A 14663-nucleotide genomic window follows, 5' to 3' on the forward strand; every position below is an offset into this window, starting at 1 on the left:
CTGCTCTTTGTAAGAGCAATCCAGTTAGTCCCATTCCCCCACCCTTTCCTCATAGCCCAGCAGTTTCTTTCCCCTTCAAGTATTTATCCAATTCCTTTTTGAAAGCCATGATTGAATCTGCTTCCACCACCTTTTCAGGCAGCGCATTCCAGTTCATAGCTACTCCCTGCATAAAAAGTTTTTCCTCATGTCGCCTTTGGTTCTTTTGCCAATCACCTTAAATTTGTGTCCTCTGGTTCTTGACCTTTCCATCAATGGGAACAATTTCTCTTTATCTAAACCCTTCATGATTTTGAACATTTCTATCAAATCTCCTCTCGAACTTCTCTGCTCTAAGGAAAACAACTCCAGCTTGTCCAGTCTATCCATGTAACTGAAGTCCCTCATCCCTGGAACCATTCTAGTAAATCTTTTCTGCACCCTCTCTAAGGCCTTCACATCCTTCCTAAAGTGTGGTGCCCAGAATTGGACACAATACTCCAGTTGTGGCCGAACCAGTGATTTATAAAGGTTCAACATAACTTCCTTGTTTTTGTACTCTATGCCTCTATTTATAAACATTTGCCTGAGGAAGGAGAAAATCTCCGAAAGCTTGTGAATTTAAAATAAAATTGCTGGACTATAACTTGGTGTTGTAAAATTGTTTACAATCTATTTATAAAGCCCAGGATCTCCTATGCTTTTCTTAACCACTCTCTCAACCTGTTCTGTCACCTTCAAAGATTTGTGCACATATATTCCCAGATCTCTCTGTTCCTTCACCTCTTTAGAATTGAACCATTTAGTTTATATTTTGTTTCTTTTCATTCTTCCTGCAAAAATGTATCACTTCACACTTCTCTGAATTAAATTTCATCTGCCATGTGTCCACCTGTTCCACCAGCCTATTTATCTCCTCTTGAAGTCTATTACTATTCTCCTCACTGTTTACTACACTTTCAAGTTTTGTGTCATCTGCAAATTTTGAAATTGTGCCCTGTACACCCAAATCAAATAGATTGCTTTTCCTGCCTTGATCATACTTGATTTTTTCAATATGCATCCCTCCTCTTTTCAACAAGGTTGCCAGACCCAGGTAGTCTGTGTTTTAAGGATAATGCCTGGGAAATTTCTAAAATATGAAGAGCAATCAAAGGTCCATTTTTGAAACAGCATTACCAACTCAGGCGATTAATTGACAACTGATTATCTTTATTTGCTCCCAATCCAAGAACACCTGGATTTTAAAATTCTCATTCTTATTTTCAAATCTCTCCATGGCCTCTCCCCTCCCCAACTCTGTAACCTCCTCCAGCCCTACAACCCTCCGAGATCTCTGTGCTCTTCCATTCTTCCCTCTTGCGCATCCCCGATTTTAATCACTCCACCATTGGCGGCCGTGTCTTCAGCTGCCTAGGCCCTAAGTTCTGGAATTCCCTCCCTACACCTCTCTGTCTCTCCACCTCTCTCTCCAGTAGTAAGAGTGCATTAAGCATTCATACATGAACTTCACCAATTCAAATGTCTACACTTATAAGAGGAAATACAGAGATGATCATGGCTATTGTTAAGAGCTTTCTTGTGGTGAGTTTTGCAAAATATTGTTTAACAAATTGCTAGACAACTGCACTCTTTTGATGAATACTGAATTCATTCATTATCCTATGGTATTCCATTAAAGTAGGGCATATAGAATTGACCATATCATAATAATTGATATTGTGGCAGGATTCCAGTGACAAACAACATTCAGCTGCAGCAGCAGTAAGAAGGTACTGTTTTCTGGACATCAATCTTCAGTGTGGAATTTCTTGGAGAAACCTTTATAATATGGGATTCATAGAACGAAAGAAAATCAGAAATGAAAGAAAACTGCAAGACTTGAAAAAGACAAAGGGCTAGATTTCCTCCAATTATTGCTTATTTTCGGGTGTGGCCAACAGAGGAAAATCTGGCATTGAGGCTTGGCACAGAATCCTCAGCCTAAAAATCTCAAATTCCAGTTTTCTCCACCTTGTTGAGAACAAGCCACAACACCCACTGCATCATTGTCACACTGCATTCAAATAAACAAAGGTAGACAGGGTTTGCTGCAGGATTTCATTTCCATCCCCTATCACCCATTAACTGCTAGTCCGAGAGAATGCCCCAAAAAAGAGATGTTCAAGGCAGAGCGCAGGTGAAATCTGAAGACTGCAGGATGTTGCAGGAGTGACCTCCAGAAGGCTCTTCAACACCAACAACAACAACTTGCATTTATATAGTGCCTTTAACGTGGTAAAATGTCCCAAGGTGCTTCATTCAAGAATATGTGTTGTTATGGCTCTTGAACAGAGATTCTGGAACTGCAGGTAAGTTTAATTTTGTGCCATCTTAAAGACCTTTAGGCCTTAAGCAATGGGTTTCTTTTAGGCCTCCCTTTGTTCATCTGCTTTCAGGAGGAAGATCAGTAAGACTATGGCAGAGACGCCCAGCTGATCAGGCACTTCAGGCAGTCTCTGCTCCCTATCCAATGGTATCCTTGGCCTCCCTGTCTGCAGAACCAACCAGGACTATTTCACCATGACCACTTGACAATGCTTGTGTAGGCTGTGCTTTCTTTACAAACCAATAACTGAGTTGGGGCAACTATCAAAGAGCTTCAGGCAGAGCTCATAAGGGAGACCCTCACCTAAATAGGATCCAACCCTACTGCTAAATGAGTCCTGCCATCATAGAGCCCCTTTGGCAACCAGCTCAACCCATTGTCTTGTAGACATGTAGCTCTCCTCCATACCTACTAAGGTTCCCATTTGGAAAAAATTCTGCTACTCCAGCACATTGTGTTCAATTATGGGCATCACACTTTAGGCAGGATGTCAAGGCTTTGGAGAGGGTGCAGAGGAGATTTACTAGAATGGTGCCATGGATGAGGAACTTCAGTTATGTGGAGAGACTGGAGAAGCTGGGTTTGTTCTCCTTAGAAAAGAGAAGGTTAAGGAGAGATTTGATAGAGGTGTTCAAAATCATGAACGATTTTGACAGAGTAAATAAGGAGGAATTGTTTTCAGTGGCCGATGGGTCGGTAACCAGAGGACACAGATTGAAAGTGATCAGCAAAAGAGCCAGAGGCGACATAAGGAAACATTTTTTTACCCAGCGAGTTGTAACGATCTGGAATGCACTGCCTGAAAGGGTGGTGGAAGCAGATTCAGTAGTAACTTTCAAAAGGGAATTGGATAAGTATTTGAAGCGAAAACATTTACAGGGCTATGGGGAAAGCGCAGGGGAATAGGACTAATTGGATAGCTCTTTCAAAGAGCTGCCATAGGCACGATGGGCCAAATGGCCCCCTGCTATGCTGTACCTACCTACTATGATATTCTCCCATATTGATCCAAATCATTCCACACATATCCTGTGAGTGACAAAAATATTTCCCTGGAAAAAAATCTGACAACCTTTCTATTGTTTGTAACTATTAAGTCTCCCATTGGTGCCTGCCACTGTGCACCCTTTCATTCCTGGTGTCCTACTCCACTGTGCCAAGAGATTCTGAGCTAGCTAGCTGATACTTACAGCAGGAGCCTAGGGGAATTCAGGTGGCACTTCCTTGTCTTTGATTTTTATTTGTTTACCCTTTAAGAAAAAAGTAGAGAGTTTGAAGGCATTCTGCATGGCATGAAATGGAATACAACCCAGTTGTCAGAAAGCATTCCTTAATGGGGATGAGAACAGGTGCTGCCAATGAAATACTTATCATGTGAATTTTCTAATGTTTCCCTGTGTGTTCAGTTGTGACTAAATGAATATTTACAGGAGAGGAAAAGAGGTGTGAAGGATATTGTGGAACCCCCTTCACATTGCTGGTACGTTGCAGATGGCGTGTTACACAGTGAGGGCATGGCTGTAACTAGGAAACATGCTTATTGCAGTGCATTGTTGCAAGGTATGACTGCCTCCTGTTCCCTTGACTGCCCTGCAGAGGTCATTGAACTTATTTCTGCATTGAGTAGCCTTGGTGCATCTAGTTTAACGCTACAGCTGTACTGGAGGTTATTCCCTCTCACAGGCAGATTCTCTGCAGAGGATGCAAATAGACTAGGAACCCACTATGAATATTTAATGAGTTCCAAAGAGGGAAATTGGACTCTTCCTTAGCAGAATGACTCCGCTAAATAAAACTATTTCTAGTGCAGTTTCTAGCTCTAACTCTTTACAAGGAGTTTGTATTTAAATATTTTGACAGAAAACGTTCTTGAAATTTGAAGCAATGTTGTGATGAGACTTTTTTGTAAGGAGACCTAATATTTTAAAGGCATTGTTTTGTAAATTGTTGTCCTTTTTGGTTCCCACCATTAAAATGGGTATGCCAATCAATGCCTCTCATCTTCAACTTACCATTGGTTCAAGCATAATTCCAAATATAAGAGCAGATTAATGTGACATGACTCCATTTTTTCTTCCTCCCTGTAAGGAAACAGTTGACCTTTGCCCACTTGACCACAGCTTTCTTATAATAATAGAGCTAAATTTGGGAATGCACCATGGTCATAATTTCATATTTTACCATAATGTGAATACCAACTTATTTCTGATAACACCATCAATACAGTCCTCACATTTTCACATTAGGTAGGCTGTGTCAACATTATAAAAAGAAAACAATGAGAATATGAAACAAAATGCCACAATGCATTCAGACCTTCAAACAATGAATGATTAGACAATAAAAAACAAATGCTAGTAATGCTGGCCCTAGGGCAGTTTGATGGCAGTAAAGGAAAATAACAAGTAATTGACTGTATAAAGTCAATCATTGAGCAACTAAAGCATCATAAAGAAAAAATATCTTACAGTTCTATGGGGAGTACCATAACCTAATAACCTGAATAAGGGTAATATAAACAGTCCAGGAACAAATACAGTTATTGAACATAAGGACAAAATGACTGTTAAAAATAAAGTGAAGGGAACAATTATTAAAAACAAATTAAATTGCCTGTACAGCAATGTGCACAGCATCCGAAACAAAACGGAGGAACTGGAGGCAATAATTCGTAGTGAGGAGCCAGATCTGGTAAGGATAACTGAAACAAGGCTACATAAAGAACAGGACTGGCAGTTAAATATTGAAGGATGCAATGTATTTAGAAAGGATAGGGAGGGAAGGAAGGGGAGGTGGGGTAGCTGTACTAATTAGAGACAACATAATTGCAATAGAAAAACAGGACATAAATAATAAGATAGAAACAGAATCCATATGGATTGAGAAAAAGGATAAGAAGGGATCGATCAACTTTAACAGGTATATTCTACAGACCACCTAATAGTGGAAGGGAATTGGAGAAAGAACTATGTAGGCAAATCTATGAAATGAATAAATATCATTGAATAATAATCATGGGAGATTTCAACTACCCCCAAATAAACTGGCAGGAAGAGGGAAATGGAGTTTTTACAGTGTGTACAGGAGTCCTTTCTTACCCAGTATATGAGAAGCCCAACAAGAGAAGAATCACTGCTGGATCTAGTAATGGGAAATGAACCAGAGCAGATAATAGAAGTAAGTGTAGGGGAACATCTAGGCAATAGGGATCATAATGTAGTAAGGTTTAAAATGATTGAGAAAGACATAAGTAAGACATAGACCAAAGTAACAGATTGGAAAAAAGCTAATTTTGAGGGGATGAAAATGGAATTAGGGAAGGTAAACCGGGAAAAAATATTGACAAAGAGATTGAACAGCAATGGGAAATATTTAAAACAGTGATCAAGAGAGTTCAGGAGAAGAACTAAGAACTAACTAGTCAATGATGAAACATCATGGATGAATAAAGAGATAAGGGTAAAATTGAAACTAAAGATAAAGGCATACACTAAGTACATAGACAATAAAGGAGAGGATGACAAAAGGGATTACGATGAGGTTAGGAAGGAAGTCAAAAAAGCAATTATTGAAGCAAAGAGGAACTACAAAATTAAATTATCAAGGAATATAAAAAGAAAGAGTAATGTATTCTACAGATAAATAAATAACAAAAGAAAAATCAGGATAGTGATTGGGCCACTAAGGGATGCACAAGATAAACTCAAAGGTAATGACGGCGAAATGGCACAAATATTGAATAGTTACTTTGCCTCAGTATTTACTAGGGAGACCAAGGTGGGCATGACATTAGAAGAAGAGGTCAATAAAGATATAAAGACATTTAAGATAGAAGAGGGGGAGATAATTGATAAACTAATCAAACTTAGAGAGGATAAATCCCCTGGTGGATTACATCTGGCATATTAAAAGAAGTTCGGGAAGCGATGGCAGGGGCACTATTGCATATATATAAAAATTCATTAAAAAGTGAATAGTGCCAGAGTACTGGCACACAGCTAATGTTATTCCTATATTTAAAAAAGGAGATAGACCAAGTCCAGGGAACTATAGACCAGTTAGCTTAACATCGATGGTACGAAAGATATGGAATCGTTACTCAAAGATGTAATAGAAAAACATCTAAAAACTGAAAATATAATGAAGAGTAGTCAGCATGGATTTCAGAAGGGAATGTCATGCCAGACGAACCTTATTGAATTATTTGAAGAAGTAACAGAAAGACTTAGGAAAATCGTGTTTGACTAAATTGATTGAGTTCTTTGATGAAGTAACGTAGAGGGTTGATGAGGGTAATGCGGTTGGTGTTGTGTATATGGACTTTCAAAAGGCATTTGACAAAGTATCACATAATAGACTTGTTAGCAAAATTAAAGCCCATGGAATTAAAGGGACAGTGGCAGCGTGGATATAAAATTGGCTAGGGGACAGAAAGCAGAGAGTAGTGGTGAACGGTTGTTTTTCAGACTGGATGGAACTATACAGTGGTGTTCTCCCTGGGGTCAGTATTAGGACCACTGCTCTTTTTGATATACATTAATGACCTGGATTTAGGTATAGAGGGTATCATTTCAAAGTTTTCAGATGACACGAAACTCAGAAATGTAGTAAACAATGTGAAGGATAGTAATAGACTTCAGGAGGACATAGACAGACTGGTGAAATGGGCAGACACATGGGGGTTGAAATTTAATGCAGAGAATTGTGAAGTGATGCATTTTGTTAGGAAGAATGAGGAGAGGCAATATAAACTAAATGGTACAGTTTTAAAAGGGGTGCAGGAACAGAGAGAGCAATGGGTGCACATATACAAATCTTTGAAGGTGGCAGGACAAGTTGAGAAGACTGTTAAAAAAGCATATGGGATCCTGGGCTTTATAAATAGAGACATAGAGCACAAAAGCAAGGAAGTTATGCTAAACCTTTATAAAACACTGGTTAGAGCTCAGCTGGAATATTGTGTTCAATTCTGGGCACCACACTTTAGGAAGGATATCAAGGCCTTGGAGAGGGTGCAGAAGAGATTTACTAGAATGGTACCAGGGATGAGGGACTTCGTTTATGCAGAGAGACTGGAGAAGCTGGGGTTGTTCTTCTTACAACAGAGAAGTTTAAGGGGAGATTCGATAGAGGTGTTTAAAATCATGACCAGTTTTGACAGAGTAAATAAGGTGAAATTGCTTCCAGTGGCAGAAGGGTCAGTAACCAGAGGACACAGATTTAAGGTGATTGGCAAAAGAGCCAGAGGCGACATAAGGAAACATTTTTTTACACAGCAAGTTGTACTGATCTGGAATGCACTACGTGAAAGGGTGGTGGAAACAGATTCAATAGTAACTTTCAAAGGGGAATTGGATAAATACTTGAAGGGAAAAAAATTACATGGCTATGGAGAAAGAACAGGGGAATAGGACTGATTGGATAGCCCTTTCAAATAGGCATGTTGGGCCTCCTCCTGTGCTGTACCTACCATGATTTTATGATGACACTATGACTGGACAAGGGTAATGCACACCTCCCCTTGACATTCAATGACATTACCATCGCTGAATCCCCCGCCATTAACATCCTGGGGGCTACCATTGACCAGAAACTTAACTGGACCAGCCACATAAATACTGTGGCTACAACAGCAGGTCAGAGGCTGGGTATTCTGTGGCGAGTGGTTCAGCTCCTAACTCCCCAAAGCCTTTCCATCATCTACAAGGCACAAGTCAGGAGTGTGATGGAATACTCTCCACTTGCTTGGATGAGTGCAGCTCCAACAACACTCAAGAAGCTCAACACCATCCAGGACAAAGCAGCCCGCTAGATTGGCACCCCATCCACCACCCTAAACATTCACTCCCTTCACCACCGGTGCACCGTGGCTGCAGTGTGTACCATCTACAAGATGCACAGCAGCAACTCGCCAAGGCTTCTTCGACAGCACCTCCCAAACCCACGACCTCTACCACCTAGAAGGACAAGGGGAGCAGGCGCATGGGAACACCACCACCTGTATGTTCCCCTCCAAGTCACACATCATCCTGACTTGGAAATATATCGCCGTTCCTTCATCGTCACTGAGTCAAAATCCTGGAACTCCCTACTTAACAGCACTGTGGGAGAACCTTCACCACACAGACTGCAGCACTTCTTCCCAAGGGCAATTAGAGATGGGCAATAAATGCTGGCCTTGCCAGCGACGCCCACATCCCATGAATGAATAAAAAAAAGATGTAATATATTTGGAGTTTCATAAGGCCTTCGATAAGGTACTGCATTGTAGACTCATGACTAAGGTCAGAGCATGTGGAGTCGGGAAAGGTAGCAGAATGGATAGCAAGTTGGCAATAAAACAGACAACAGAGAGTAGGGGTTAAAGGTAGTTACTGAGACTGGCAAAAGGTGGGAAGTGGTGTTCCACAGGGATCATTGCTGGGACCACTGTTGTTCCAATTTACGATAACGATTTGGACTCAGGAATTGGAATTACAATTTCAAAATTTGCGAACGACACCAAATTGGGGAATGCAGTTAATACAAAGGAAGAATGTGTCAAAATACAAGAAGGCATTAATAAACTTGCAGAATTAGCGTGTAATTGGCAAACGAATTTCAATATAGATCAGTGCAAGGTGGCGCATTTTGGTAGGAAGATTAAGGAGGCCACATTATTGTTGATGTACAAAGGGACCTGGGTGTCCTTGTAGACCAGTCACTGAAAGCAAATATGCAGGTGCAGCAAGCAGTTTCGAAGGCAAATGGTATGTTGGCCTTCATTGCAAGAGGATTTGAGTATAGGATCAAGGTTGTCTTACTGCTGTTATTCAGGGCCTTGGTGAGACCACACCTGGAGTATTGTGTGCAGTTTTGGTCTCCTTACCTAAGAAAGGATATACTTGCCATAGAGGGAGTGCAGCGAAGGTTCACCAGACTGATTCCTGGGATGGCAGGACTGTCGTATGAGGAGAGATTGGGTCGACTCGGCCTGTATTGACTCTCAAGTTTAGAAGAATGAGAGGGGATCTCATTGAAACATATAAAATTCTGACAGGGCGAGACAGACTGGATGCAGGGAGGATGTTTCCCCTGGCTGGGGGGGTCCAGAACGAGGGGTCACAGTCTCCGGATACGGGGTAGGACATTTAGGACTGAGATGAGGAGAAATTTCTTCACTCAGAGGGTGGTGAACCTATGGAATTCTCTACCTCAGTAGGCTGTGGAGGCCAAGTCACTGAATATATTTAAGATGGAGCTAGATAGATTCCTAGACACAAAATGCATCAAGGCGTATGGGGAGAGAGCGGGAATATGGTATTGAGATAGAGGATCAGCCATGATCATATTGAATGGCGGAGGAGGCTCGAAGGGCCGAATGGCCTACTCCTGCTCCTATTTTCTATGTTTCTATGTATGTTTCTACATACTGCTTGGATAATGAGAATCTAAATGGGGTAGAGGAGAAGAGGGATCTGGGGGTATAGATACATAAATCATTAAAAGTAGTGATACAGGTTAATAAGGCCATAAAAAAGGTAAACCAATCACTGTGGTTCATTTCCAGAGGGATTGAATTGAGGAGCAGAGAAGTTATGTTAAACTTGTATAGACCACACTTGGAGTACCATGCACAGTTCTGGTCTCCATACTACAGAAAGGATATAGAGGCATTGGAGAGGATGCAAAAAAGATTCAGAAGGATAATACCAGAACTGAGAGGATATACTTATCAGGAAAGGCTGAATGGAGCTCTAAAAATGGGCAAGCTGGGGGATGATCTGATAGAGGTCTTTAAGATTATGAACGGGTTTGATAGGGTAGTCATAGAGAAAATATTTCCACTTGTGGAGGAGTTCAAAACTAGAGGTCATCAGTATAAGATAGTCACTAATAAATCTAATAGGGAATTCAGGAGAAACCTCCTTACCCAAAGAGTGGTAAGAATGTGAAACTCCCTACCAACAAGGAAAAGTTGAGGCAAATAACACAGGTGTATTTAAAGGGAAGTTAGATAAGCACATGAGGGAGAAAGGAATAGAAGGGTATCCTGATGGGGTTAGATGAAGTAGGGAGAGAGGAAGCTCGTGTGGAGCATAAACGCCGGGATAGACCAGTTGGGCCGAATAGCCTGTTTCGGTGCTGTAGACTCGATGTAACCCTAGATATTATTGATAACAATCAGAAAACAGAAACCCTGACTTTGGTCTGACACTGAACTCTTGTTCAACAAAACTGACAGTAACGCTATTGCATTCAAATAAAGGAATGGATATTCCTGCATTGACATTCTCATCTCAAAAACTTTGCCAATGAGAGATAGTAATGTTCCCTATCAGTTTACAGTTCTGAAAGGCATATTTATACTAATTCGATGTTGGCGACAGGAACACAGTGCACTGGCATACTATCAATATAAAGGAGGAAGACTCCACATCTCCAACAGCACCCAACACCTGACTTTTCCCTAGGTCCGAAGAACGCCCTTTGACTGCAGAGCAAAACACGGTTGGGGGTGAGGGGGGTAGAAATTTGTCGTCATCCGGTTTCAGGTGCGAAGGAGACGATGCGACGGCAATGCACATCTGAACCGGGAGGCCTAAGGCCAGCCCAAAATTGGGCGAGCTGCTAGGCCTCTTGGGCCTCCACAGGCAACTTGTCTGACTGGTGATTCAAATTTCAGGTCGGCAGCGGCCTTCATGTAAGTGCTGGGAGATGGGGATGACAGCGGGAGGGGGACCGATTGCAGCCGACAGTTGCTGTCAGGAGTGCTGTGGAGCTGAGAGCAGCACTCCTGCTCCTCCTGGCTCCACGTGAATTTTTAAAACAATCAAAACTTACATAGAATTACATAGACTGTGCAGCATAGAAACAGGCCATTCGACCCAACTGGTCCATGCCAGTGTTTATGCTCCGTATGAGCCTCCTTCCAACCCCTCTTCATCTAACTCTATCAATACAACTTTCTATTCCTTTCTCTCTCATGTGTTTATCTAGCTTCCCCTTAAATGCATCTATGCTATTCGCCTCAACTACTCCTTGTGGTGTCGAGTTCCACATTCTAACCACTCTCTGGGTGAAGAAGTTTTTCCTGAATTCCCTATTGGACTTATTACTCATAAAATTAGCGCAATCAGGTCCAATTTCTGCCCCAGGGTTCCTTCGAATTGACAGACCAAAAAAGGACTGGGGCTTGAAGATTGCTGGTCTCTTCAGCACTCTAGCATCAACCTGATAGCTCCTTAAGAGTCTCATGGAGGCTTACTTTGATGGCTTAGTGAACTTATTTGCTGCGTACCTTAACCATACACATGAGGAAGGTTTGAGATTCTGTCCCTGGTCTGTGTTGAGTTAGCTGATCTCATCAGAGGCAGCAGTAGGGGCACTCAGCACCCTTGGGTTAGGGAGGAGAAAATAATCCAGCATCCTATTCCTGAACACTATCCTGACCCCTGTTGGACAACAGGTGACAACAGGACCGGGCTCAGCTGTGATCCCCTCCCTGCAGTAAAATAAATGAAAAGTAAAGTATTGCAAATGCAGGAATTATGAAACAAAAACATAGGATCCCCCATGTCAACAACAACTTGCATTTATATAGTGCCGTTAACATGATAAAACATCTCAAGGTGCTTCACAGGAGTGTTATCAAACAAAATTTGAACATCGACCCACATATGGAGATATCAGGAGAGCTGACCAATGTTTGGTCAAAGAGAAAGGTTTTAAGGAACATCTTAAAGGAGAGAGAGGTAGAGAGGCAGAAAGGTTCAGGGAGGGAATTCCAGAGTTTAGGGCCTAGGCAGCTGAAGGCATGACCACCAATGGTGGGGTGGGTAAAATTGGGGTTGCGCAAGAGCCAGAATTGGAGCAACGCAGAGATCTCAAAGGGTTGTGGAGCTGGAGGAGGTTACAGAGATAGACAGGGGTGAGGCCATGGAGGGATTTGAAAACAAGGATGAGAATTTTAAAATTGAGGCATTGCCAGGCTGGGAGCCAATTTAGATCAGTGAGCACAGGGGTGATGGGTGAACGGGGCTTGGTGCGAGTTAGGATACGGGCAGCAAAGTTTTGGATGAGCTCAAGTTTATGGAGGTTGGAAGATGGGAGGCCGGCCTGGAAAGCACATTCCACCCCACCAGTTTCCATATTCACCAAATCATCTTCCTTCATTTCAGCCACCTCTAGCATGATTCCATCATCAAACACATCTTCCCCTCTCTGCTTTCTGAAGGGATTGTTCCCTCTGTGACATCCTGATTCAGTCTTACACCATCCCCACCACCTTCTGTCTTTTCCCTTGCACCTCCCACAAAACTATACAGGGTCCCCGCATTCCTTCCATGTGAGATAGCAATTTATGTTTACTTCCTCCAACTTAGTATACTGTACCACTGCTTATGGTGTGATCTCCTCTTCATTGGGGAAACTAAAGGTAGATTAGGTGACCACTTTGCCGAATGCCTCTGTTCTGTCTGCAAGTGTTACCCTGTGCTTTCTGTCATTTGTCACTTCAATTCCCTGTCCCACTCCCACCCCAACCTCGTTGGCTTCTACACGGTTCCAATGAAGCTTAATGTAAGCTCTATGAACAGTCTTTCTATCAGTCACTTTGCAGCCCTCTGGCCTGAATATTAACTTTAATAACTTTAGACCTTAACCCTATACTTCCATGCCATGATCATTTACATACTGGAGGTGAATTCTCCGACCTCCACCTGGTAGTTGAGGGACAAGCTGTAGCAGGAGCTTCCTGTGTAGTCTTACTCCTGCTGTTTCTGGTTTTTAAGCCACATTCCAACTGTTAATGTGTTTTTCTTTGGTCCCACTCATTCAATGAAGCAGTCCGTGCCCGCATGCAGCAAGGCCTGGACAACATCCAGGCTTGGACTCATAAGTGGCAATTAACATTCACGCCAGACAAGTGCCAGGCAATGACCATCTCCAACAAGAGAAAGTCTAACCACCTCCCCTTGACATTCAACGGCATTACCATCGCCGAATCCCCCACCATCAACATCCCAGGGGTCACCATTGACCAGAAACTTAACTGGACCAGCCACATAAATACTGTGGCTACAAGAGCAGTCAGAGGCTGGGTGTTCTGTGGCGAGTGACTCACCTCCTGACTCCCCAAAGCCTTTCCACCATCTACAAGACACAAGTCAGGAGTGTGTTGGAATACTCTCCACTTGCCTGGATGAGTGCAGCTCCAACAACACTCAAGAAGCTCGACACCATCCAGGACAAAGCAGCCCGCTTGATTGGCACCCCATCCACCACCCTAAACATTCACTCCCTTCACCACCGGCGCACAGTGGTTGCAGTGTGTACCATCCACAGGATGCACTGCAGCAACTCGCCAAGGCTTCTTCGACAGCACCTCCCAAACCCGCAACTTCTACCACCTAGAAGGACAAGGGCAGCAGGTACATGGGAACAACACCACCTGCACGTTCCCCTCCAAATCACACACCATCCCGACTTGGAAATATATCGCAGTTCCTTCATCGTCGCTGGGTCAAAATCCTGGAACTCCCTTCCTAACAGCACTGCGGGAGAACCATCACCACACGGACTGCAGCGGTTCAAGAAGGTGGCTTATCACCACCTTCTCAACGGCAATTAGGGATGGGCAATAAATGCCGGCCTCGCCAGCGACGCCCACATCCCATGAACAAATTTAAAAAATGTTTGTCTCCTTGTTTGCATGTTACTCCCAGTGTTTCTGTTTTTAAGTAGAATCATAGAATTGTTACAGCACAGAAAGAGGCCATTCGGCCCGTCGAGTCCGTGCCAGCTCTCCGCAAGAGCAATCCAGATAGTCCCAGTCACCTGCTCTAACACTGTAGCCCTGCAAATGTTTTCCCTTCAAGTACTTATCCAATTCCCTTTTGAAAGCCACGATTGAATCTGCCTCCACCACCCCCCCAGGCAGTGCATTCCAGATCACAACCACTTGCTGATTAAAAATGTTTTTACTCATGTCGCCTTTGGTTCTTTTGCCAATCACGTTAAATTTACGTCTTCTGGTTCTTGACCCTCCGCCAAGAACAGTTTCTCTCTATCTACTCTGTCCAGACCCTTCATGATTTTGAATACCTCGATCAAATCTCCTCTCAACCTTCTCTGTTCTAAGGAGAACAACTCCAGCTTCCCCAGTGTATGCATGTAACTGAAGTCCCTCATTCCTGGATTCATTCCAGTAAATCCCTACTGCACCCTCTCTAAGGCCTTCACATCTTTCCTAAAGTGCGGTGCCCAGAACTGGACACAATGGGCTCGAATTTCGGATGTCCGAGACGGCGGGTTCATGGCGGGGGTCTCCAAAAAT

This window comes from Heptranchias perlo, chromosome 7 (assembly GCF_035084215.1).
Source record: "Heptranchias perlo isolate sHepPer1 chromosome 7, sHepPer1.hap1, whole genome shotgun sequence".
In the NCBI taxonomy this organism is placed as follows: Eukaryota; Metazoa; Chordata; class Chondrichthyes; order Hexanchiformes; family Hexanchidae; genus Heptranchias; species Heptranchias perlo.